Source organism: Rhincodon typus, chromosome 35, assembly GCF_021869965.1.
Source record: "Rhincodon typus isolate 14 chromosome 35, sRhiTyp1.1, whole genome shotgun sequence".
Lineage (NCBI taxonomy): Eukaryota > Metazoa > Chordata > Chondrichthyes > Orectolobiformes > Rhincodontidae > Rhincodon > Rhincodon typus.
This window is the reverse complement of record NC_063366.1, coordinates 12,609,065-12,635,550: the sequence shown is the minus strand read 5'-3', so window position 1 is coordinate 12,635,550 and position 26,486 is coordinate 12,609,065. Positions and strand designations below refer to the sequence as shown.

The 26,486-nt window shown below is 44.4% G+C and overlaps 1 long non-coding RNA gene across 2 annotated transcripts; it reads right to left on the bottom strand.

Annotated features, from left to right (window-relative positions):
• Positions 1-8,737: 8,737 nt before the first annotated feature.
• Positions 8,738-14,070, bottom strand: LOC125486995. 2 transcript variants are annotated; one of them, XR_007265548.1, is made up of 5 exons: positions 13,476-14,069; positions 12,828-12,923; positions 12,484-12,717; positions 10,238-10,353; positions 8,738-8,856 (listed from the first exon to the last, which is right to left on the bottom strand). It is a non-coding gene; the product is annotated as an uncharacterized LOC125486995 (long non-coding RNA). The 2 variants fall into 2 exon arrangements; XR_007265547.1 differs by having other exon boundaries at positions 12,484-12,923; positions 13,476-14,070.
• Between the last annotated feature and the right edge of the window lie 12,416 nt (positions 14,071-26,486).

Genomic DNA, 26,486 nt, shown 5'->3' with positions numbered 1-26,486 from the left:
GTGTGTATGTGAGAGTATGTCTGTGTGTGTGTGTGTGTGTATGTGAGTGTGTGTGTGTATGTGAAGAGTGTGTGAGTGTGTGTATGTGAGAGTGTGTGAGTGTGTGTGTGTGTGTATGTGAGAGTATGTGTGTGAGTGTGTGTGTGTGTGAGAGAGTGTGCGTGTGTGTGAGTGTGTGTGAGAGTGTATAGTATGATGGGGTCACCTGTAGTGTGACATGAACCCAAGATCCCTGCTGAGGCCGTCCTCATGGGGACCGAACTTGGCTATCAGCCTCTGCTCAGTGACTCTGTGTTGTTGTGTATCCCAAAGTCTGCATTTCGAGAAACAGAAAGTTAAGGTTTGCCAGGTTCCAAATGATAGTTAATTGTCAAGTGGAGTGCATCTGACTCTCAGTGAACAGGAAGAACACTGAACATGGTTTTCCTGTGCATCTGGCAGGAATCACACACAAAGATACCTGTTTGCTAAAGATATGACACTGCAGGGACACCTATTGACAGACACCTGCTAAGCTTTAAAGAGAGGAGGTGGGTGTCCTTCCACTTGGGGAAATTGTTGAAAACAAATGAGTTTATACAGTGGCAGCAGGCAGAATCATGCGTTGCAAATGGAGTACAGCCGTATAATTCTGGTTGCCCTGCTTTAGGAAGAATGTTATTAAACTGGAAAAGGGTGCAATAAAAGGATATCAGAGATAGTAGGAACTGCAGATGCTGGAGAATCGGAGATAACAAGGTGTAGAGCTGGATGAACACAGCAGGCCAAGCAGCATTGGAGGAGCAGGAAGGCTGACATTTCAGGCCTAGACCCTTCTTCAGAAATGGGGGAGGGGGAAGGGAGCTGGGAAATAAACACACAGGAGGGGTGGGGCTGAGTAAGGTAGGTGGGATGGTAACAGGTGAGTGCAGGTAGGCAGTGGTGGGGGGATTGGTCAGTGACGTGAGAGGGAAGGAGGGGCTGAATAGGCTGGGACGCTTTTCCCTGGAATGTCGGAGGCTGAGGGGTGACCTTACAGAGGCTTATAAAATCATGAGGGGCATGGATATGGTGAACAGTCAAGGTGTTTTCCCCAGGCTAGGGGTACCCCAAAACTAGAGGGCATAGGTTTAAGGTGAGAGGGGAAATGTTTGAAAGGGACCTGAAGGGCAACTTTTTCACACAGAGGGTGGTGCGTGTATGTAATGAGCTGCCAAAGGCATTTAGACAGGTACATGAATAGGAAAGGTTTAGAGGGATATGGGCCAAACACAGGCAAGTGGGGACTTGTTCAGTTTGGGAACATGGTCAGCATGGATGAGTTGGGCTGAAGGGCCTGTTTCCGTGCTGTATGATTCTATGACTCTATAGCTTTTTAATCACTATTTATTATTCTTTTATGGGATGTGGGCATCTCTGGCTATGTAAGCATTTGTCATCCAAACCCATCCCTCCCTAATAGCACTTGAGAAGGGGATGCTGAGGAACCTCCTTGGTGCTGTGTCTCTGTTTTCTGTATTGATCCACACACAGGATGTGGGCATTGCTGGCTGGGCCAGCTCTTTGTTTCCATCCCTTATTACCCTTGAGAGGGAAATGCCAAACAACCTCGTTGACATTCTGCAGCTCTTGTGGTCTGAGCACATCTGCTGTGCTGATAGAAAGGGTCTTCTCTTTTCCTGTCTCACTTTCCTGAATGAATTGGTTTTCTCTCCCTTTTTGCGTTTTTCTCCCTTCGTCATGAGGTTAGGTCAGGCAAATCTTAACTTTCTCTTTCCCGGATGCATCTGTTTCTTTTATATAAAGCCATTACATAAGCACCCTCCTGTCCATCCTTTCCCCCAGCAACAATTCACCTTCCTGTGATCGCTTTATTTCCCTGTATTCCCCCACTCTTTCCTTCTCTCTTTCCTGCTAATGCCTGTCCATTTCCTTCCCCACCAACTTCCCTTTCTGTTTCACAGCCCTCCGGCTGGGATCTCCCTTTGTAAGTTTGAAGCCTCAAGTGTCACAGCGGAGGCCAGCAGTGGATTTTGGAGGGGTTTTGTGAGCGGTGGTGTGCATGGTGGGAGAAACTGCAGAGCTTCTGTTTGGGATTCAGGGTCATAGATGTCTCCAGCACTGAAAAAAATTCCCTTGACCTCGTCGAGCCTGCGCCAGCCAAAAACAAAGACCTAATTATTCTAATCCAGCACTTGGCCCAGAACCTCACATGCCTTTGCATTGCAAGTGCACATTTAAATATATCTTCAATGTTATGAGGTTTTCTGCTTCTCCTACCCTTACAGACACTGAGTTCCAGGTTCCCACTGTCCTCTGGGTGACCATGCAACCCCAGGAGACTAAGTCCTTAGGGCAGAGTGGATATCAGTATTAAATTATCAATAATTAGTAAAGTTAGATCACATGGGATTCAGGGTGATCTTGCCAGTTGGATACAATGTTGGCTTGACAGTAGGAGGTGGAGGGTGGCGGTGGAGGATTGTTTCTTGGACTCAAGGCCTTTGACCAGCAAGGATCGATGCTGGGTCCACTGATTTTTGTTATTTATATAAATGATTTGGATAAGAATATAGGAGACATGGTTAGTAGGTCTGCAGATAACACCAAAATTGGTAGTATAGTGGACTGTGAAGAAGGCTATCTAAGATCTTGATCAATTGGGTCCAAAGGCTGAGGAGAGGCAAGTTGAGTTTAATTTGGATAAATGCGAGGTATTGCATTTTGGTAAAACAAACAAGGACAGGGCTTATACAATTAATAGTAGGGCCCTGGACATTGTTGTAGAACCTGAGACAACAAGGTGCAGGGCTGGATGAACACAACAGGCCAAGCAGCATCATAGGAGCAGAGAACTGTTGTTCAGGTACATAATTCTTTGAAGTTTGAGTCACATGTAGACAGGGTGGTTAAGAAGGCATTTGGCACGCTTGCCTTCATTGCTCAGACCATTGAGTAAAAGAGTTGAGACGTCATGCTGAGGTTGTACCGGATGTTGGTGAGGAGTACTGTGAACGGTTCTGGTGGCTCTGCTATAGGCAGGATATTATTAAATTAGAGAGTGTCCAGAAAAGATTTACCAGGATGTTGCCAGGAACAGAGGGTTTGTGTTATAAAAATAGGTTGGAGAGGCTGAGACTTTATTCACTGGAGCGTAGGAGATTGAGGGGTGACCTTACAGAGGTTTATAAACTCATGAGGGGCATAGATAAGGTGAATAGCGAGGGTCATTTCCCTAAGGTGCGGAAGTTCAAAACTAGGGGGTATATTTTTAAGGTGAGAGGAGAAAGTTTTAAGAATGATACGAGGGGCAACTTTTCACACAGAGTGTGGTTCATGTGTGGAATGAACTTCCGGAGGAAGTGGTAAATGCAGATACAATTACAACATTTAAAAGACCACATTTGGACAAGTACATGAAAATGAAAGGTTTAGAGGGATATGGGCCAAATGCAGGCAAATTGGACTAGTTTAGTTTGGGAAACTTGGTCATCATGGACCAGTTGGACTGAGGGTCTGTTTGTGCTGTGTGACTCTATGACTATATAACTTGCCTTCATTGCTCAGATCTTTGAGTATAGGAGTTGGGACGTCATGTTGAGGTTGTACAGGACGTTGGTGAGGCCTCTTCTGGAGCACTGTGTGCAGTTCTGGTCACCCTGTTATAGGAAGGTTATTATTAAATGGAAATGATACTGCAGTTCACAGCTGTCTCCTGAATGGCTGCCTCAAAACTTGCAGTTAATTTTGTAAATAAAATTAATTGAAATCAATGACAGTGTCATTTTCACCAACGGCAGCTCCATCTCTCTAACCCTGGTTCTGAACACAGAGAATCCCCTGCTCCTGGTGTGTGAGGACCGGCTCAGTATAAGACTGGGGCAAAATCAAACAGCAGGAGCTTTGATTGCTGTGCCTATGTGCTGGGGTCACAGACATTCGTAGCAGGTCGACACTCCTGGGAGGTGGGGTGTAGGACAACATGGCCGGGACGTTGGATTGCACAGAGGTATACAGCATTAACACTTGGGCAGAAATACAACAACAGAACCAGTGTCTATTTGGGAGATGGTAGGAACTGCCGACGCTGGAGAATCCGAGACAACAAGGTGCAGGGCTGGATGAACACAGCAGGCCAAGCAGCATCATAGGAGCAGAGAGGCTGACGTTTCGGGCCTAGACCCTTCATCAGAAATGGGGGAGGGGAAGGGGGTTCTGAAATAAATAGGGAGAGAGGGGGAGGCGGATAGAAGATGGATAAGCCTGGGCATGGATCCTGAGCAAAATAAACAGACAGAGGAAAAACTGCTCAGAGCGAGAGTAAAGTGCAGACATGCCACAGGACCATTTCAAATCTTTCGTAATCAAACTGTTGAAAAACGAGGAACTTAATGTCATCCCTGTATTTCTCTGGGATAAAGAATATTGACAACGAACCAGCAAATACCTATTAGACCCCAGTACGACCTGGTTGTGATTTACAAGATTAAGCAAGGAAGCTGAAAGGTGACATTTTCTGAAATTATGCCCTGTGTTACAGACTGGTGAAAAGGCACAGGATAACTGAGCAGACCATTGTCTGGTTTGGACAGTGGTGTGAGAAAATATTGCTCCCATTAATCAAGTAGTGGAACACAGAATCCTAGAATGACAGAGTACAAGAGAAGTGTATGCATCTCATTATTTTTTTGTCATGATCCTTTGATAGAGCTATTCAATTCATCCCTTCCCAGTACTTCTGCCAATTTTAGTCTGCAAATGAAATACTGTGGCTGCTGGACATCTAAAATCAGGGCAGAAAGTGCTGGAAGTACACTGGCAGTGTCTGTGGTGAGAGGAGCAGAGTTAATACACAGAACATAGAATCCCCACAGTGTGGGGACAGGCCCCTTGGCACACACCGACCCTCTGAAGACCATCCCACCCAGACCCATCCCCCCATCCCTTTCCCTCTAACCCTGCATTTCCCATGGCTAACACGTCTAATCTACAGATCCCCGAACACTATGGGCAACTTAGCATGGCCAATCCACCTAGCCTGCACATCTTTGGATTGTGGGAGGAAACCCAAGCAGACACAGGGGAGAACATGCAAACTCCACACAGACGGTCGCTTGAGGGTGGAATTGAACCTGGGTCCCTGGCACTGTGAGGCAGCAGTGCTAACCACTGAGCCACATAATGTTGCTTATCGTGACCTCTCATGGTGCTCCTTGCTGCAGGGAGGGTCAGGGTTTAGTATCGTTCTTTCCATGCGTTTAGCATGCAACGAATATGACATTCCCAAGCTTTCTTCTTTTTCAAGCAGTTCTGACGTTGCTGCTATACCATGGTCCCTGATAGAAAGGCTTAACATGATAAAAGGATAGGACAGAGTAGGAAGAAGCAGAATGCTCAGAGGTGTAAGCAGTCAAGAATGAGCAGGAAATAGGTTAGAAATTAATATAAGGTTTAGAGCAGGGAGCAGGAGAAATCTTCTTAATAATCCAAAGTTTAGTGGGCTGAGGAAGAAATAATCTCAATAATAAAGTTATATCTGAGGGAGTGACTTCTAGGATTTTGACCAAGCTACACTGAAGGATATTTTTCCAATTCAGGATGGTGAGTGGCTTGGAGGGGAACTTTGCTAGTGTAAATAGATTAGGGATGGAACATCGTCAGGCATACTGAGGGATTTGGGGTTTGGGTTCGGAGCTGACTTGGTTGGCATCCAAGGAATGGGGAGCCAGGATCATGCTAGAGTTGGCGGAAATCCTTGGTCATAGCACAGAGGTGGCACAGATTGTCTGTGCCCTCCTTCTTCACCAGCTCTGTTGCCATGAAAACCAATGGAAGATAAAATAATATTAATGCTAATGATGTTGTATTGACATAACATTCCTTACCCCCTGCATTTACCTGGAGGAGACTGGAATATAATGCAGTGGGAATAATGCACAAGTTGTATGAAGTTGTGTTTAGCTTATGCCCAGAGCTGTGCATTCAGCTTTACATTTCAGGAAGAATCAGTTCAACTGGGAGGGAGGACAATGTATTTTTCCCAAAATGATACTTGGGTTAAAAGGATTAAATAGTGAGAACTGGTTTGATATGATCTCAGCCAATACTAACTCGGTGAGGAGTCACACCCCAGAATGAAATCTCTCCCTTGATGGACCAGGATCTTTATTGTTTCAGTTTGGTCACAATAGTGGGTGGCCTGTCACTGAAGATATTCACAAGAGGCATCAATGTACTTTTAACAAGAGGACACCAGAGTTTATTGTACACAAAAGAAAATGAAGCAAACTATTGTATACGATGTAAGAATGATTTGAAACATTATTACATACATCAGCAATAAAGGTTCAACTTGTTTAGCTTTAACAAAAACCAAATATTCAAATCCTCTTTCCATTTCAAAGTTCCTTGTTCATTGCAACAGCTCTACATGGTTACTTTCTGGCAAACTTTACCATTCATTTGATGCTAACTTCTTTCGTTCATGTCTCTCCACAAGACCCTTAGACAAACTGCTAACAAAGCTTACTTATTTTTTAACATGAGTGCCTTGAACTCCTCTTCCCCAGCTTTCTGTGGCTGGAGCTTTGCATGATATCTTTCTCCTGCCCTTTCTGAACTTCCTTTTCAGTTATTCATGGGATAAATGGATGTTGCTGGCTGGGCCAGTATTATTTCCTATCCTAACCCCATTTGACCTTGTGAAGATGGTGGTGAGCTGTCATCTTGATCGCTGCAGTCCATTTACTCTAGGTAGACCCACAATGCTGTTCGGGAGAGAGTTCCTGGATTTGACCCAGAGACGGTGAAGGAACAGTGATATACTTCCAAGTCAGGATGGCGAGGAGCTTTGAGAAGAACTTACAGGTTCCCGTGTATCTGCTACCTTTATCCACTAGATCATAGAGGTTGTACATTTGGAAGGTGCTGTCAAAGGAGCCTTGGTGAATTTCTACAGTGCATCTTGTAGATGACCACGAAATCGTTATTATTTAGTTCACTAATGCCCTTTCAAGAAGGAAATCTGCCATCTTCCCCTGGTCTGGCCTACGTGTGGCTCCAGACCCACAGCAATGTGGTTGATTCCTAGCTGCCCTCTGAAATAGCTCAGCAAGCCATTCAGTTGTATCAATTGCTACAAAGTGTGAGACAAATGGAACCACATGGACCACCTGGCATTGACCAAGACACTGGAAAAGGGAATGGCAGAAATAGCCCTGTTGACCCTAGGAGAGGTTTTTTTTTAATTATTCATTCATAGGATGAGGGCATCATAGGCTAAGCCAGCATTGATTGTCCATCCCTAATTGCCCAGCAATACTCAAGTTCTCGATTACCAAACTTTTACAGACTGCTGGCACCGTGATGCATGTTGAACGTGGTGCACGTTGTTGAGCTTTTGAATGTCATGAAGGTCTGCACCCATCCATCACACTCCTGACTTGTGCCCGGTAGGTGATGGACAGGCTTTGGGGAATTGCTTGCTGTAGAATTGCCAGCCTCTGACATGCTGTTGTCAGCCACAGGACGGTTGCTCAGCTTGGTTTCCTCCACATGGCCTGTTTGCATCAGAAACAGACTCCGTCTGCACTTCCCGCTGTGTCAGGAAAGCAACTGACACAAGCAAAGACCCCTCCCCACCCAGCTACACTCTCTTCCCGCCCTCTTCCATCAGGTGGAAGTTTGTACGCACGTATGACCAGATTCAAGAACAGCTTCTTCCCTGCTGTTTTGCATGGACTTCTTTAATATTTACGTTGACCTCTCCCTGCCCCTTCTCAGCAGCTGCCACACTGAACCCTGCACTCTGCCCTGTCACCCTCATGCACGTGTATAGTACCATCTGCCCTGTATAGTGCATGAGCCAACACTTTACACTGTACCTCTGTACGCAATAATAAATCACATCAAATCCTCCTTTCCGTGCTGGGATCCTCCTGGGCTTTTCTCACCTCCACGACGACCTTCTCTAAGTGCAGATCTGTGAAAAACTTTGCAGCGTCTCAGATGTTTCCCTTTCGTTCTGTGTTTCTCACTGGTTTTTCATGTTTCCACACACCCCCCCCCACCCCAAATGCCAAACCCCTCTGTTTTGTCAGAGTGTCCCTTGTAAAAAGGTGGCTTGACCCTGTGCATCCAGATGATTCTTGGTATTCTCAAAGCCCCTTTGTTCAAAGTAACAGCAATACTTCTACAGCAGTCCCTGGGCAGTTATCATGTATCTGTTTCAGTGCACCGACCCATCACACAGAGACCGCCCCTGGACTGACCTCAGGACCATCCCCACTGATTCCAACTCCCGACACTTTGCCTCACTGTTGTGAGGCAGGGGCTCCGGGGTGGGGGGCGGCAGATCATGGGAATGGATCCCTTCGTGAGCCGGGTGCCTGCAGATCGACAAGGGCGCCGCGTTTTTCCCACCGTCGTCGGGACCTGGGCAGAAGAAGGGGGTAGAGTGTCTCGTTGAAAGTGTGGGTGAAAGTGTGCAGGTGGGACGTGGTTGTAAAATGACACCTGCCCCTCCTCGTAATCCAGGTAGACCCTGATCTTGTGGGTGGTCGCACGGTGGGGGGCGCGGTGAGGGTGACAATAGCCACTGCTGGGCAGAAGGTACATGGTCCAATTATCCCGTCTGACGCCTTGGGTGTATAGTCGCCTTCCGTTCGGCCGACATTTGAGCCACCCCCCCTCCGTCTCCCACCACGTCTTGTCCCCCACCTCCACCTCCCAGTAGTGGATCCCAGATGCGAACCCTTGGGATGCCAGCACGCACAGGCAGACGCTGAGGCTTCCCACCGAGTCTCACACTGGTCCCATCCTGAGACACAACGAGCCAACGATTTGCTGTGTTCGGATCCAGAGTGAGAGAGGCTGGAACTGAGGAGGGAGGCACGTTAAAACAACAGTCAGTAAGTTGCTCTGGTTCTATCATTTATTCAGCATGAACGTTTTCACCCTTCAGTCCTGAGAACCCAAATCCCGGTCGGAAATTCTCCCGCGCCCTATGCTCGCCAACTCTCAACTTGCTGACCTTTGGAACTCCACTAGAGGTTGGCATGGAGGCCATGAAAGTGTAGCTTGGAAACTGGGGCCAATGTCAGAGGCCCCTCCAGAGATGAAAGGGATGGAATCACAATGCAGAAGGAGGCCATTTGGCCAGCCATGCCTGCACTGTCTCATTAAATGGGCATCACTACCTTGTGCCAATCTCCTGCTTGCTGCCAATACCCTTGCACATTATCTTTATCCAAATGACCGTCTTGAAAGCCTCAGAGTAGGCAGAAGGTCAAGCAGGAGAGGGGAGTAGATGACATACTCTCGGGTTTGATAGAACAGGTGAGATCTAGGCTAGATGCAAAATGTTCACAGGCATGGTGCAGAGGTGAAAAAACACCAGAGGGACTATGAAAACAAGAGAAAAGTCAAAAGACATTGACTAAACCATACTGTATTTATTTCCTAACAACCTTTTCCTTAAAACATCTTATTTAGATCAATCTTTTCTGAAACACCTTAGGAGTAGATGGGACTTGAATCCAGGTCTCTTTCACCAGCCTATACACATCACTAAATGATAAAGCCAATTAAGAATAAAAAGCAGACGTGATCATGGATGTAGAAGATATGGCTCATTTGCTAAATAAATGCTTCACATCTGTCTTTCAGAAGGGAGAAGATGCTGCCAAAGTCATAGTGAGAAAGGAGACAGCCGAGATACTGAATGGGCCATTCGTTAACAATAAGGAAGTAACAGAAATGTTAGTCATCAAAAGAACGCTGAGGAAAGTCAACTTAGAAATTGCGGAGGGTGCTGGCCATCATTTTCTAATCTGTTCAAATACAGGGCAGCTGCTGAGGTTCAGAGGAACGGAAATGTTCTAGCTTTGCTCATATACAGGGTGTAAATTGAAATCCACACGATACAACCTCTTCAGTGAAAAGGGTAAAGAAGGTCATCTGTTTGGAAATGATCATTTATCTGGACCTAAAACATCTGTCAGCTGCTGGAGAGTTCATCAATGAAGGAAAAACATGAACAAATACTTTATTAGGTTTGAGGCATCCCTTACCCTAAATGCATTATGTAAATTTAAGTTGTTGTGGTTATCAATGTAATGAAGCTGGTTTGCAGTGCTTCTGAAGGCAACTGTTACATTGGAAGACTGTAACTTCAGATTCAGCTTAAACGCGGGTATCAATGTCAGTTTAGGACCTTCACATTGTGGAAAAAAAAATACAAAATATGTTTGAGATTTACCAGGCTTAATGGTGTCTAACATTCCTCTCCAAGCTGTGTACTGCAAAGGACCATTGAACTGTCCCAGGGAGAGCTTCTCTTCTGCCAGTGGCACTTCCTTGTAGTCGTCACTCGTCCTGTCAATATAAATAGAGTCCCTGTTAGAAATGGACCATAAAAACCTCACTGGGTTATGGTACAAACATGTTGGAGAAGTTCAGGGGCCTACCTCCTCTTCCCACACCATTCCTCTTGAAAGGAACCAAAGACAAAATGTGAGTTATCATAGAGTTGTAACAGCATGGAAACAGGCCCTTCGGCCCAACATGTCCATACCAACCAGATTTCCGAAACTGAACTCGCCCCATTTGCCCATATCCCTCTAAATCCTTCCTGCTCATGGATATATACCTGCCCCAATGTCTTTTAAATGTTGTAACTGAATTCGCCTCTATCACCTCTTCTGGCAGCTTGTTCCATACCTGCACCACCCTCAGCATGAAAAGGTTACCTCTCAGGCCCCTTTTAAATCTTTCCCGTCTCACCTTAAACCTATGCCCCACTAGTTTTGGACTCCCCTACCCTGGGGGAAAAGACCTCGACTGTTCACCCTATCCATGGGCCCCTCATGATTTCATAAGATCACCCCTCCCTCCAGTTTCGGTAACATCCTTGCAAATCTTTTCCATACCGTTTCCAGTTTAATAACATTCATTCTACACAACAGTGACCAGAATTGTACACAGTACTCCGACTTCATGGAGAGCTGGAGCCAAGGCTGCAGTATCATAGGGGCAGCTGAAGGAGGGCTTTCTGAAGAAGGGTCTAGGCCCGAAACGTCAGTCTTCCTGCTCCTCTGATGCTGCTTGGCCTGCTGTGTTCATCCAGCTCTACACCTTGTTATCTCAGATTCTCCAGCATCTGCAGTTCCTACTATCTCAGTATCATAGGGGCAACTTCGTGGGATAGGTTATGATCGTATATGATGTGGGGAGGGGTGGTTTCAAATCCCCAGCCCCTCAGACAGGAAGCAGCATTATCCTGGGGAAGCACAGACTCCAGGAGGCAGGAGAACAGCTTGCTAGGAAGGGGGTGCAGTTATAGATTCATGGAAATGTACAGCATGGAAACAGTCCCTTCGTTTCAACTTGTCCATGCTGACCAGATATCCTAAATTAATCTAGTCCCATTTGCCAGCATTTGGCCCATATCCCTCTAAACCCTCCTATTCATATACCCATCCAGATGTCTTTTAAATGTTGTAATGTACCAGCCTCCACCACTTCCTCTGGCAGCTTGTTCCATACACGCACCACCCTCAGCATGAAAAAGTTACCCCTCAAGTCCCTTTTAATTCTATCCCCTCTCACCTTAAACTTATGCCCTCTAGTTTTGGACTCCCCTACCCTGGGGAAAAGACTATCCACCCTATCTATGCCCCTCATGATTTTATAAACCTCTATAAGGTCACCCCCTCAGCCTCCGATGTTCCAGGGAAAATAGCCCCAGCCTATTCAGCCTCTCCCTACAGCTCAAACCCTCCAACCCTGGCAACATCCTTGTAAATCTTTTCTGAATTCTTTCCAGTTTCACAATATCTTTCCTATAGCAGGGAGACCAGAAATGAACACAGTATTGCAAAAATGGCCTCACCAATGTCCTATACAGCCACAACATGAGCTCCCAACTCCTATACTCAGTGCACTGACTAATAAAGGCAAGTGAACCTAATGCCTTAATTTTGTATTGCCAGGTATTTGAAAGCCAAAATCTCAAACCCATTGCACCCTCCCCCTGCACACAATGCAGTAATGGAGAGTTTTCAGAAATATCTTAATAACTAATGAAGTGCAATAATCAGGAACAAAAACAAAGTTGCTGGAAAAGCTGAGCAGGTTTGGCAGCATCTGTGGAGGAGAAAACAGAGTTAACATTTCGGGTCCGGTGACCCTTCCTCAGTGCAATAATCGTTTACTAAATATTAATGCTGTGGCAGTGCATGTCTGCAAACAAGCAGAACGTAGGAAAGATTTAATTTACATTGATTTCGATTTTCTTTCTCAGCTTTATTCCCCAATTTCTCACCATTTTGCAGCTCACCAGCAGGATTTTGAAAGTCCCTCCCTAGAGCACATGGGCTGCAGCGGTTCAAGAAGGCAGCTCACCACCACCTTTTCAAGGGGCAACTAGGGATGGGCAACAAATGCAGGGCCCGGCCAGTGACACCTACAACCCAGGAGTGAATATTTAAAAACGATCCCATTTACCTTCAGAAATGTCACTCCATCTCACTGCTCCATCTGTTCCTGCATCTTTGTAACCTCCTCCTGGACTGAATTTAAATTCTCCTGAATCTCTCCAAGGTTCTTCCCCATCGTGTCGAGAATCCTCTCCTCTTCCCTCCTGAGCTCTCTGAGCAAAGGCTGCTTTTTCTCAGCGAGAACCTGGTGCATTTTAGCGAACTGGGATGTGATGTGCAACTGCAGACAGTTCGCCTGTTCCTACCAAAGGAAATGGGGGGTGGGGGGAGGTGGAGGAGAACAAAGATCATGTACTGTACCGCGATAGAGGGAGTAGGACACCCAGAAGGGAGTGGGGAGGGTTAACACACCTTAACTTCAGAAATCTGGCGGATCTGCTTCACTTCTGAGTCTAGAAAGAGCGGTCTTTCTTCAGTCAGAGATTGTAAATAAGATTTCAGCTGCTCCTGCGTGCAGGGACAGGAAATCACAAAAGGAAGGGGTTAGACTCTGAAAAATGTGATGCATCGAGTCATAGAGCTGTACAGCACGGAAACTAACCCTTTGGTCTAACTCGTCCATGCAGAGCAGATATCCTAAATTAATCTTGTCCCATTTGCCAGCATTTGGTCCATATCCTCTAAACCCTTCCCATTAATGTATCCATCCAGGTTTCTTTTAAATGTTGTAATTGTACCAGCCTCCACCACTTCCTCTGGCAGCTCAATCCACACACGCACCACATTCTGCATGAAAAAGTTGCCCCTTTTCCACTCTTACCTTAAACCTATGCCCCTCTAGTTTTGTACTCCCCTACCCTGGGGAAAAGACCTTGTCTTTTCACCTTATCCATGCCCCCATGATGTTATAAACCTCTATAAGGTCACCCCTCAGCCTCCGACGCTGCAGAGAAAATAGCCCCAGTCTATTCAGCCCCTCCTTGTAGCTCAAACCCCATTTCCACCCCCCCAATCCCCCCAACCCTGGCAATATGAAGGTGAAACCCACTCTATTTTTACCTTGTACATTTCCACCGCTTCTTTGATGGGCATGAAACTGTGAGATTTGTGTCCGCGCGAATCTCTACAAATGTAACAGATCAGTTTCATGTCAGTTTCACAGAACAGCAGCTTCACCTCCTCCTGATGCTCCTCACATCAGGAGCTTCACGTCCCTCAATTTCGACTCCGGGCTGAGTTTTCTCGCCCTCTCCGCCAGATTCGCTAAGGCCCGGTTCACCGTGAGCTTCTTCCGCGGGAATTCCCGTCTGCACTCCGGGCAGGAGTTTCTCGCCTCCCGTTCCCAGTTCCCCGTGATACACGCGCAGCAAAAGTTGTGACCGCCCTCCGGTCAGACCGGGTCAGCGAAGAAGTCGAGGCAGACGGGGGTGACATCCTGAGTCCAGTCCTGGGGCTGCCCTCGGCAGGACATCTTCACAACCTCCACCGCTTCTTCATTCAAACCCACGTTCACCTACGCCCCTCAATTCCTCTCTCCGGCTGAAAAAGCCTGGGAAGTAGAAGAGTTGGAAAGGACGAAGCCGGGCTGCGCAGAAAAAAAGAAAATACGAGCTAAACATGAGTCGATCGTGATCCCGGAGCCGTTCAGACTCTAGTCGAGAGCCCTGGGTGTGTGCCTCAGCTTTTCGTTTGCAAGTTTCCTGTAGCGGCCGGTGTTCACCTCCAAATTGTTTTCCGTTCACTAAAGCAACCTGCTCTATCCCGCTTCTTAGAATCATAGAACCCCTTACCGTGTGGAAACAGGCCATTCGGCCCAACACGGAACCTCCGAAGAGCATCCCACCCAGACCCATCCCCCTACCCCTACATGCCCCATGTCTAACCCACATAACCTACACCTCCCTGGACACTATGGGGCAATTTAGCATGGCCAATCCACCCTAACGTGCACATCTTTGGACTTCTAGAGCCGTGCAGCACGCTGTCCGAGCTCGGTACTTTAGCATGCACCGATGTGATATTTTATTTTTGTTTTTAAGCGGGGGAATGTGAATGTTTAGGAAACTCGCTGTTAGTTCTGCCGCAACTATTCCGGAATTTCTTCCCCTCCATCCACCCAACCCCCGTCTTCACACCTTTTATCATCGTTTAATTAGGTGCTGAGAGCAATCTATAAAACACGCTCCCGTCCTTACGCCTGGTGAATTTTCTTTGGGAGCAAATTACTGCAGGTGCTGGAATCTGAACAGAAAACAACAAAATGCTGGAGATCACACCGGGTCGGGCAGCATTCATGGAGAGAGAGAGAGAGCGAGCCAACGTTTGGAGTGTAGATGACTTTTCATCAGAGACTTTTCTGTTTGTGACTGCTCCTACTGCTACTCAGAAAATAACGGATTGCAGGGATTTCAATAAAGTCCCCTGTGCTTCTTTCCACAGCTGTGACTCTCCTCTACACTGGCACACTGCTGGTCACAGGTCTCCAGTCTGAAAAGCAACCCTCCACCCACCACCCTCTGTCTTCTACCTTCCCAGCCAGTTCTGCATCCAGATGGCTAGTTCTCCCTGTATTTCATGTGATCTAACCTTGCTAAACAGTCTACCACACAGAACCTTGTCAAATGCCTTACTAAGTCCATATAGATCTCATCTGCCACTCTGCCCTCATCAATCCTCTTTGTTAATTCTTCAAAAAACTCAATCAAGTTAGTGAGACATGATCTCCCATGCACAAAGCCACATTGACTGTCCCTGGTCAGTCCTTGCCTTTCCAAATACATATAAATCCTGTCCCTCAGGATTCCCTCCAACAACTTGCCCACCACCGATGTCAGGCTCACCAGTCTATAGTTCCCTGGCTTTTCCTTACAGACTTTCTTAAACAGTGGCACCACGTTAGCCACCCTCCAGTACTCCAGCACCTCACCTGTGGCTATCAATGTTACAAATATCTTAGCAAGGGACCCAGCAATCACTTCCCTCATTTCCCACAGAGTTCTAGGGCACACCTGATCAGGTCCAGATTTATCCACCTTTATCCATTTTAAGATGTCCAGTACCTCCTCCCCTATAACGTGGACATTTTTCAAGATGTCATTATTTATTTCCCCAAATTCTCTAGCTTCCATATCCTTCTCTACAGTAAACACTGATGTAAAATGTTCATTTAGTCTCCATCTCCTGCGGTTCCAAGCATAGGTGGCCTTGCTAATCTTAAGGAGCCCTATTCTCTCCCTGATTATCCTTTTGTCCTTAATGTATTTGCAGAATCTCTTTGGATTCTCTTTAACAATATTTTCCAAAGCTATCTCATGTCCCTTTTTTTGTCCTCCTGATTTCCCTCTTAAATATACTCCTACTGCCTTTATATTCTTCTAGAGATTCACTTGATCTCTGCTGTCTATATCTGACATTTGCTTCCTTCTTATTCTTAACCAAAACCTCAATTTCTCTAGTCATCCAGCATTCCTTACACCTACCAGCATTGCCCTTCACCCTAACAGGGACATACTGTCTCTGGACTCTATCTCATTTTTGAATTCTTCGCACTTTCCAGCCATCCCTTTACCTTCAAACATCTGCCCCCAATCATCTTTTGAAAGTTCTTGCCTAATACTGTCAAAATTGGCCTTCCTCCAATTTAGAACTTCAACTTTTAGATCCAGTTTCATCTTTTAAATCTTTGAAAATCTTTTAGAACTTTTAAATCGTCAATGTATTTTTCCCAGGATAGGGGAATCCAGAACTAGAGGGCATCTGTGTAAGGTGCGAGGGGAAAGATTTAAAAGGGACCTGAGGGGCAACTTTTTCATGCCGAGGGTGGTGCGTGTATGGAATGAGCTGTCAGAGGAAGTGGTGGAGGCTGGTACAATTATAACATTTAAAAGGCATCTGGATGGGGTTGTGAATTGGAGGGGGTTAGAGGGACGTGGGTCAAATGCTGGCAGATGGGAATATATTTATTTAGAATATCTGGTCAGCATGGACAGGTTGGACCAAAAGGTCTGTTTTTGTGCTGTATATCTCTACGACTATGATTATATACACTGGGCAGATGAAACGCTGACTAAATGACCGCTTTGCAGGACATCTAAGTTCTGTTCGCAAAAAGACCCTGAGTTCCCTGCCACTTCAACACACAACCCTGTTCCCTGGCCAACATCTGTATCTGCAGGGCTCCAATGAGGCTCAGTGCAAAATCTAGACACAACATTTCATTTTCCACTTTGGGACCCTGCAGCCTCAAGGACTCAACATCCAGTTTAGTAAGTTTAGAGCCTCATTCCATCCTGCCATGTTTCTAACCCACCCCACAACCAGTCCTGTAATGACAAGAGTTGCTTTTTGCACAATCATAGAGTTTACAAGTCATACAGCAGGGAAACAGACCTTATAGTCCAACCAATCCATGCCGATCATAATCCCAAACTAAACTAATCCCACCTGCCTGCGCTTGCCCATGTCCCTAAAAATCTTTCCTATTCATGTACTTATCCAAATGTCTTTTAAACGCTGTTATTGTGCCCAAATCCATACTTCCTCAAGAAGTTCATTCCACACATCAACCACCCTCTGTTTAAAAGAATTGCCCCTCATGTCTTTTTTAAAATCTCTCTCCTCTCATCTCAAAAATGAGACCCTCAGTATTGAAAACAGGGAAAAGACATCAGCCATTAACCCCATCTAAACCCTCCCATTGATTTTACAAACTTCTGTTGGGTACTTCTCAACACCCAGTGAGAAAAGTCCCAACCTGTCCACCCTTTGTTTATAATTCAAACCTTCCATACCCGGTAACCTCCTAGTAAATCTCTTTTGAACCCTCTCCAATTTAATAATATCCTTCCTATAACTTGGCGACCAGAACTTGACACAGTACTCCAGAAGAGGCCTCACATGTACAGCCTCAACATGACGTCCCAACTCCTATACTCAAGGGACTAGGCAATGAAGGCGCATCTTTTTAACCACTCTGTCAATATACAGTCACACATTCTCACCTACTCCTAGACCCGTTATTACATCATATGGCTTACTTTCAATATAGCTAATCCTTTCTCGCCTACTCTTAGCTCTTATTATCTTTTATTCAATTGATTGATTTATTGTCACGTGTACCGAAATACCGTGAAAAGCTTTGTTTGAGAGCAGTACATGCAGATCATAGCAAGCAAAGGATGTACAGATCAAAAGACTTAGAGGCATACAGGTTACATTGCAGGTTACATTATTTGGGGCTAGAGTCTGTTCAACAGTCTGATAACGGCTGGTAAGAAGCTGTTCCTGAACCTGTTCAGGCTTCTATACCTTCTGCCTGATGGAAGAGGTTGTAGGAGATCGTTACCAGGGTGCGATGGGTCTTTTACTATGTTGGCTGCCTTTCTCAGTTCTGAGGAAGGGTCACTGGACCCGAAACGTTAACTCTGTTTTCTCCTTCACAGATGCTGCCAGACCTGCTGAGCTTTTCCAGCAACTTTGTTTTTGTGTCTAGATTAATAGTCAAGCAATAATACCGCTAGGCCATTGCATCCCCAATGATTCATTGTTGTTAGATATCCATCTTACTACAGTGGTGTCATCAGCGAACTTGTAGATAGTGTTCAGTTTCTCTTCTATCCTGGCCTGCTATCCATAATCTCCTTGTTTACCTACCCCCTTTCATCTCTCTCTCTCTCTTTCTTTCTGTCTCCACTTATCCACTCACCGCTCCCTTTCATCCTCCCCAACTAAGTTTTCAGCACAAATACCACTTTTTCCTTACCTGCTACCAGTTCTGATGAAGAGTTACTCTGGCCTGGAAACCTTGCTTCCTCTTCACAGCTGCTGTCAAAACTGTCGAGTTTCTCCAGCACTCTCTGTTTATTTGTGAAGACGTCAAATGTCCATCCTCTTTACAGTGGTCTGTCTTCATTACTTTAGTGACTTCTAAGAGGATAGTTTTGTGAATTTAGCATTAATGTAGGATATAGAGACTTTTGCGGTCAGACCCCTGGTTTTTTTTGTGTTTCCTAATCAACCTGTTCATGCATAGAAACAGAATCATACAGCACGGAAACAGACTCTTTGGTCCAACCAGTCCATGCTGAACATAATCCCAAACTAAACTGGTCCCACCTGCCTGCTCCTGGCCCATATCCCTCCAAAACTTTCCTGTTCATGTACTTATCCAAATGTCTTTTAAACGTTGTAACTGTGCCCATATCCACCACTTCCTCAGGAAGTTATAACATCTCTAAATCAAGTGGGACTTGAACACTGGCCTTCCTTTCTCTAAGGTAAGGACACTACCACTGCACCACCTCCACTAATGATACACTTGAGCTCATCATCTCGATTTCTACGTAGTTGGTTAGATTTTCTCGTCAAAGTCAAACAATTCTCACTCTCCATTCTCTCTGAGGGGCCATTTGACGATTTGTACTAGTTCCTTATTAGGTCAAACATGTTTAGGGGCTATTTTCAAGTGACTTCCTTTGTCTCTGTGGTTGTGAATGTTTGGAATGAGGTTCATATATTTTAATACAAAGAATCTAGTGAAAGAGTTGGTTTTAAGCTCAAAATTATATAAAACTAATACAGAGGAAGAGCTTGATGCAGATACGTTTACAACATTTAAATTACATTTGGATTGGAAAAATTTAGGGGGATATGGGCCAAACATGGTAAATGGAATTAATTTTGTTTGGGAAACCTGTTTGGCATAGACGAGTTGAACTGAAGGTCTGTTGCCGTGCTGTATGACTCTATGTCTCTACTAATATAAACTAATTGTTGTACAGAGTGTATTTAAAGGGTTAAGTAGCATCTACACTCAGTCAATGCATAGTTTTGAATAATAAAATTCTATTGAATGACACATCTACAAACTTGAACGCACATCGTTACATAGTTAACCCTAAAACAAAGGTGAGGTTTAGTCAAGTCTACCCGCTTCTCTTCCAAGAGTACAGCTGTTGTGATTTTCTTACAAGAACATAGGAACCAGGAGTAGGGGTTCAGTGGTGCAGTGGTAGTGTCCTTGCTTCTGAGCCAGGACACCTAGGTTCAAATCCAATCTGCTCTAGGGATGTGTAATAACATTTCTGAGCAGGTTTATTTAAAAAAAGGAATGCTTAATTGCCTCTGCCCATAACTTGAACAATTGGAAACGTGGGTGATTTAACATTAGTTAATAAGTGAAAATTGCCACAGGTAATCTGAAGAAGAAAGCTATTTGGTTGTGTGTGATAGTATTTCTGGATATAAAAATGATAGGAACAGGAGCGGGCCATTCGGCCCTTTGAGCTTGTTCAGCCATTCAGTGACATCATGGCTGATCTGTGGCCTCTGGCCCATATCCCTTAATATCTTTGCTTGATGAAAATGTGTCTATCTCAGATTTAAAATTAACAACTGATCCAACATCCATTGCCATTTGTGGAAGAGAGTTCCAAACATCGACCACCCTTTGTGTGTAGAAGTGTTCCCTAACATCTCTCCTGAACAACGTGGCCCTGATTCTCAGATTGTACCCCCAGTTCTAGAATTCCCCAACCAGAGGAAATAGTTTATCTTTATCTACCCTGCCTTTTCCCGTTAATATCTTGAAAACTTCAAACAGATCGCCCCTTAATCTTCTAAATTCTAGAAAAAACAGGCCAAATTTGTATAATTTCTCCTCATAACTTAACCCCTGAAGTTCAGGTACCATTCTTGTAAATCTACATTGTACTCTCTCCAAGGTCAATATGTCCTTCCTAGGGTGTGGTGCCCCGATCTGTTCATAGTGCTCCAAGTGGGATCTAAACAGGGTTCTGCATAAGTGCAGCATAACTTCTGTAAACTTGTACTCCAATCCTCTAAATATAAAGGCCAGCATTCCATTAGCTTTCTTGATTATCTTCTGCATCTGTTTGTGATCATTTAAAGATCTATGCACCTGAACCCCCAAGTCTCTTTGGACCTCCATTGTATTTAACGTCATACCATCTAGAAAGTGCCATGATCAATCCTTTATCGATGCAAAATGGATAACCTCACACTTGCTTGCCTTGAACTCCATCTGCCACAGCATTGCCCACTCACCTAGTCTATTAATATCCCTTTGTAATTTTATGCTATCATTTACACTGTCTGCAATGTTGCCTAACTTTGTGTCATCAGCAAATATAACTGTCTAACTCATGAATAACGGGAATAATTGAGACCTAACACAGATCCTTATGGTACACCACTTGTCACATCCCACAATTTGTGTACCTACCCTTTATCCCTACTTTCTGACATCTTCTCAAATTTCCCAGCTATATCAGTAGTTTACCTTCAATTCCTTGGTCTTCTACCTTAGTGAACAGTTTCTCATGTAGGACTATACCAAATGCCTTCTGGAAGTCCATACAAACAACATCCATGTTCACTACCTTCAATGAGGTTTGTCAGGCATGACCGACCTATCATGAATCCATGCTGACGCTCCCTGATTAACTGAACATTTTAAAGGTGTTCAGTCACTTCACCTTTGATTATAGACTCCCACAATTTACCCAATAAGTGCTGCTTGCCTTCCTGTTGTCCAATGAGAAGTTAAGAACCTGGTAGGACGGCTCTTGTGGAGCAGTGGCAGTGTCTCAGCTGCTCCAGAGGTAAGTCATAACAGGTTACTTAGACAATATCAACAAGCTAGGAGAATATTAATTCACCTTAATCAACCTTGAAGTTTGCATACTCCCACAATCTGGCTCTGCAAACTTGGAATGAGCTATATACTGGCCTCTGGCTTGATGCTATCTTCATTCTGTCCAAAGTCTCAGGTCTATTTCTCTATCCAGTGAAGCTAAGCAGAGTCACATGATAGTAACATACTAAAATCTACATTGGTTACAGTGAAACAGAATAATATATTTGATTAATCAATGAAAATGCTTTCAGTGTGTGACATTAACTAAGCTTAATTAGTTGTAAAAGGTTAATTTGCCAACCACTGTGACAAGACTGAAAGGAGATCTGATTGAAGAGTTCAAAATTATGAGAGTATGTATATGGATGGAGTATATACATGGAGAAAATATTTCCGCTAGTGAAGGGAACAAGAACGAAAGTAATTCATAAAGGGTAGGCAATGTCCTAGTGGTATTATCACTGGACTGTTAATCCAAAGACCCAGGGAATGTTCGAATCCAGCCAGGGTAGATGGTGGAATTTGAATTCAATAAAAATCTGGAATTAAGGGTCTATTGATGACCATGAATCCATTACTGATTGTCGAGGGGAAAAATCCATCTGGTTCACTAATGCCCTTTAGGGAAGGAAACTGCCATCCTTACCTGGTCTGGCCTTCATGTGACTCCAGACACAAAGCAATGTGGTTAACTCTTAGCAGTCAGGCAACAAATGCTGGGCTTGCCAGTGACATATTCCATGAATGAGTTTAAAATTTAAAAAAGTAAAAGTGATATGAAGAAAATTGATAACTGGTTATGGATTGGTGTGCACTACCTGAGTGTGTGTAAGAAACAGGTTCCATTGAGGGGAAGGGGTTTAGACTATTATTTGAACAGGAACAACGTTCAGAGTTTTAGGGTGAATGGCATGATGTGCGGGGCTCATTTGGAGAGCCAGCAGCTTCATGATGGGCTGAAAGGCCTCCCTCTGCATTTTAAAAGTTCTGTGATTGTGATATATACATTTTGAATGGAGTGTGGTGTTATGTTGGTCAATGCATGAGGCTTTTTTCAATATTTCCCAGATTGATAGGCCCCCAGTCATACTTTAAATGGAACTGTTTGGAAGTGAAAGGTGGTTGGAGTCTTGCGGAGTAAAGGCCAGGATGGAAGGCACCTTCCTAACTGCCTGAAAGACAACTTGTGCTCACTTTCCATTTCAGCTGAAAGCGTGTGCAAGTGGCCATGCTGCAAGAATGCAAGTACAGGCCTTAAACAGTAAAATCCCAAAGCTTCTTTCTCTCTCCAGGCCGTTGTTACTATGTGCTTCCTATGGCCCGCACTATGTAGTCTCCACTCTCCCTGTGGGTAACAGTTTACAGTTGCTGCTGAAGAAAGTGACATAATGTTAAATCTTGCACTGATCATTGGGTAGACACAATTTAAATGAGGAAAGACTGCGGAAGGCTATGGAACAGAGGATTTGGGAGTCCTCAATCATGAATCAGAAAAAACTAGCACCCAAGATCAGTGGGTCGTAGTGACAATAAATGGGATGTTTTATTGCATTTCAAAGGGAGTGGAGGTTAGAATTAGGGACTAACAATTGGCCAGACTGCAGCTGGAATACTGTTTTGGGATCCTTATTTAAGGAAAGGTGTGCTAGCATTGGAGGCAGTCCAGAGAAGGTTCACTGATAGCAGGTTTGGAGGGACCATCTTATTAGAAGAGAATGAGTAGGTTGGGCTTGTAACCATTGGACTATAGAAAAATGGGAGGCGACCTTATTGAAACACAAAAGATTTGTAGGGACCTTACAGAGTAGCTGAAGAAAAGATGTTTCCCTTTGTGGGAGTGTCTGGGACCAGAGGGTACAATGTCAAAATGAAGAGTCACACATTTGAGGGGGAATTTCTTCTCTCAGAGGGAAGAGGAATGCTTTGTCACAGAGGCTGCGTCATTAAAAATATCCAAGACTGGGAAGACAGATTTTTAATCAACGAGGGAATCAAGAGGTATGAGGAAAAGGCTGAAAAGTGGAGTTGAGGATTATCAGGTCAGCCATGATTGGTACAGCATGGACTAAATGAATGATATTTTATGGCCTTTAAGAATTCCAAATTTCAAAGGGAGCAGAGAATCTTTTTTGTTCATTCATGGCATGAGGGCATTGCTGGCTAGGCCGGCATTTATTGCCCATCCCTAATTGCCCCAGAGGGCAATTAAAAGTCAGTCACATTGCTGTGGGTCTGGAGTTACATGTAGGCCAGATCAGGTAAGGATGGCAGTTTCCTTCCTTAAAGGACATCAGTGATTCAGATGGGTGTTTCCTGACAATCAGCAATGGACCCCTGGTCATTCCAGATATTTATTGAATTGAAATTCCATTGTTGTGGTGGGATTTGAACCCAGGTCCCCAGAATAACAGTCCAGCACTAAGCCATTGCCATCTCCTATTAGTTGTAGAATATAGAGCATAGAACAGTGCAGCATAGTACAGGCCCTTCAGCCCACGATGTTGTGCTGACCTATTATCCTACTAAGCTCAATCTACTATGCATACCCTACATTTTACTATCCTCCATGTGCCTATCCGAGAGTCGCTTAAAAGTCTCTAAAGTATACTGCATGAGCAAAGGAAACTGATTGGTTGAAAAGTCAAACCTGATTGGTGGCAGCATTGCCACAGAGAATGCACTGGGGAGGTCTTTGCCCAATTTTTCTTCAGTTCAAAACAAAAGCCCGATACCCACACATGTTTCTTTTTCCTAAGGATGGCACTCCGTGTATGAGTAGATGTCAGTTCCAGCAAGCTGAAGTTACAAGCCCAACTGTTAATCTTAAATTGGGTTATTAGCATAATTATTTGCATACTCAGGATTGCTTAGCAAATGCTGTGCAGTGCTCGAAGAGCGTCTAATGTTACCGTTCTGAAGGAAACCATTTGGTTCCTCATGAGCGTGTGGACTTTGAAAGAATGGGCTAATTTAGTCTGAAAACTGGTGGTTTCTATTCCTTTTCCACTCACACAGCTGATTTGTAAGTCCCAATGATAGACGGTTTCATCACTTCATGGTTAGTGCATTCAATGCCCTCATATTCCTCTCTGTAAGAATATTTCCCCATTTCCCATCTGGGTTTTCGCCAATCATTCTGGTGGGCTGCCAGGGGAAAGTTTCTCCCCGCTTGCTCTGTAAAAACTCCTCACAACTTTGAACATTTTCACCTGTGCTGAGTTTGTCCAATTATTCATATAACTGAGGTCCTTATTCTCTGGCACCTTCTTGTGTCAAGTTCATTCATGGAGGCATTTTGTTCTTCCTGAAACTGGATCTGAGCAGCTACTGTGGTCTCTGCAGATATCTGTCTCTTAAAGTCAGAAGGCAAATGCCTTCCTTTAAATGCCGAATGTTATGAACCAGACCAAACAACCTCAAGCTATTCAGAAGATAGTCTAGACCCCAACTTCTTCTTATTTTAAAGGTAAATGTAAGGTGTTGCATTTCAGATGCAATTCGATTGATCAAACTACCAGATTTAAAGCAAAACACACTTTATTCAGCCACTAGAGTTAAAATACAAGAAAGAAGGAATTGGAATCACCTAACTCTACTGGAAAGCTTAACAGAATAATAGATACAGTAAATATTACTAATTAACTGTTCCATTGCAGTAACATCCCACAGACAGACGTTTGGCAAAAGGCAACTTCAGTAAACAGCTTGTCTCACATGCAGTTCTCCATCCAGGAGGAAAGGGCATCAAAGACAATTCTGAGAGACAGAGGGAGAGAGAGAACTCCGTTTTCAGCTGTAGCATAGAGAGATGTGGCTGCCTTTTCACAAACTCACCAGCTTCTGCTCCTGAAAAACTAAATAAAACCTAAAAATCCTGGATCTGTGGGTGGGAACTTGACTCCACCCATCCAGGCTGCTTCTATTTTTCTAACTTTCAAAAAAAAATCCAAGGCCTCGCAAGCTGCCTACGTTCTTACAGACTGCTGGGAGCCTCTCCTTCAATCTTTCTCTTTCAAAAAAAAATGACAAAATAACCTTTTGAAGCCACAGTCTCATCACACTATATTTCGCTCCCTCTCTGATTACTCAGAGATGGGGCTTCATTCACTAAACTGAAGACTGCCACAATAATTTGACAAGCACATTGCCAGGTGATCAATTTCGAGTGAACTGAATTGAGAAGATGTTTTGCTCAATTTGATTTTTGCCTGCGGGAGGCAGAGTTGTGCTCAACAGGGACGCCTCGCAACCTGCCTTTTTGCATATTAACTGCAAACCAAACGCCAAGTCCAACTTTAATTCAGTTTGGGCGAGAAAGAAGACGCAAACATCACAGCTAAGTAAATTCAGCATTTTAAATAATTTGCTTCTGGCTTCAAGTGTCAGAATCCAACCAATTGATTAATGTGCATTTGTAGGCTCAGAGACTTTTTCAATGCTGTCACCTCTGCATGACTTTGCTGATTGTACGTTGCTGTGAGATAGAGAAGGTGGAGAGTACTCCTGTCTGGTGCCTGTTATTGATAAACATGGAGCTGCTTTATTGAGAGGCAACCTGACAAAAGTTTATAAAATATTGAGAGGTATAGATTGCATTAATGGTAGTTGTCTTTTCCCTAGGGTGGGGGTTTTCAAGACAAGGGGGCATATTTTTAAGTTGAGAGGAGCGAGATTTAAAAAAAACATGGGGGCAATTTTTAGGGCTTTTTTTTTACACAGAGGGTGGAATGAACCTCCTGAGGAAGTGATGGATGTGGTCACAGTTACAACGTTTAAAATACACTTGGATAAGTACGTGAATAGGGAAAGGTTTGGAGGGATATGGGCCAGGAGCAGGCCGGTGGGACTAGTTTAATTTGGGATTATGTTTGGCATGGGCTGGGTGAACCAAAACGGTCTGTTTCCGTGTTGGATGACTCAATGACAGTTATGTTGAAACAAAACAATTGAAAAACAAGGAGGGAGGTTTCCGAGAAATGTTTACAATATACAGCTTCTCCAGCACACTGGTACAGTCACTGTTGCCTTCTGTACTGGGAATTATATTTACCATTTATATTATGTTTACCATTTATTGTTTGGGCTCTGTTGTCATATATTTACACATTAGCCTGGAACCATTCCAAACTACTGCAAGATAAACAATGTGACATTTCAACCCCGCGCGGCTTAAAATAGAAAGAAAAAGTATTCAGTTGATGGAAGCCCCAGTTAAGGCAGGGCGCTGAGCAGCTGAGATTGACATCGTTCAGCTATAACTACCTCAAAGGGTCTGCAATCGGTCTTTTTTTTAACCTTAATAGTCGGTTTATTCACAGAATACAACAATACAAACCTCCCGACCACAAACCGAATGCTCCAGTAGTCGAGACAACAAGGTGCAGGGCTGGATGAACACAGCAGGCCAAGCAGCA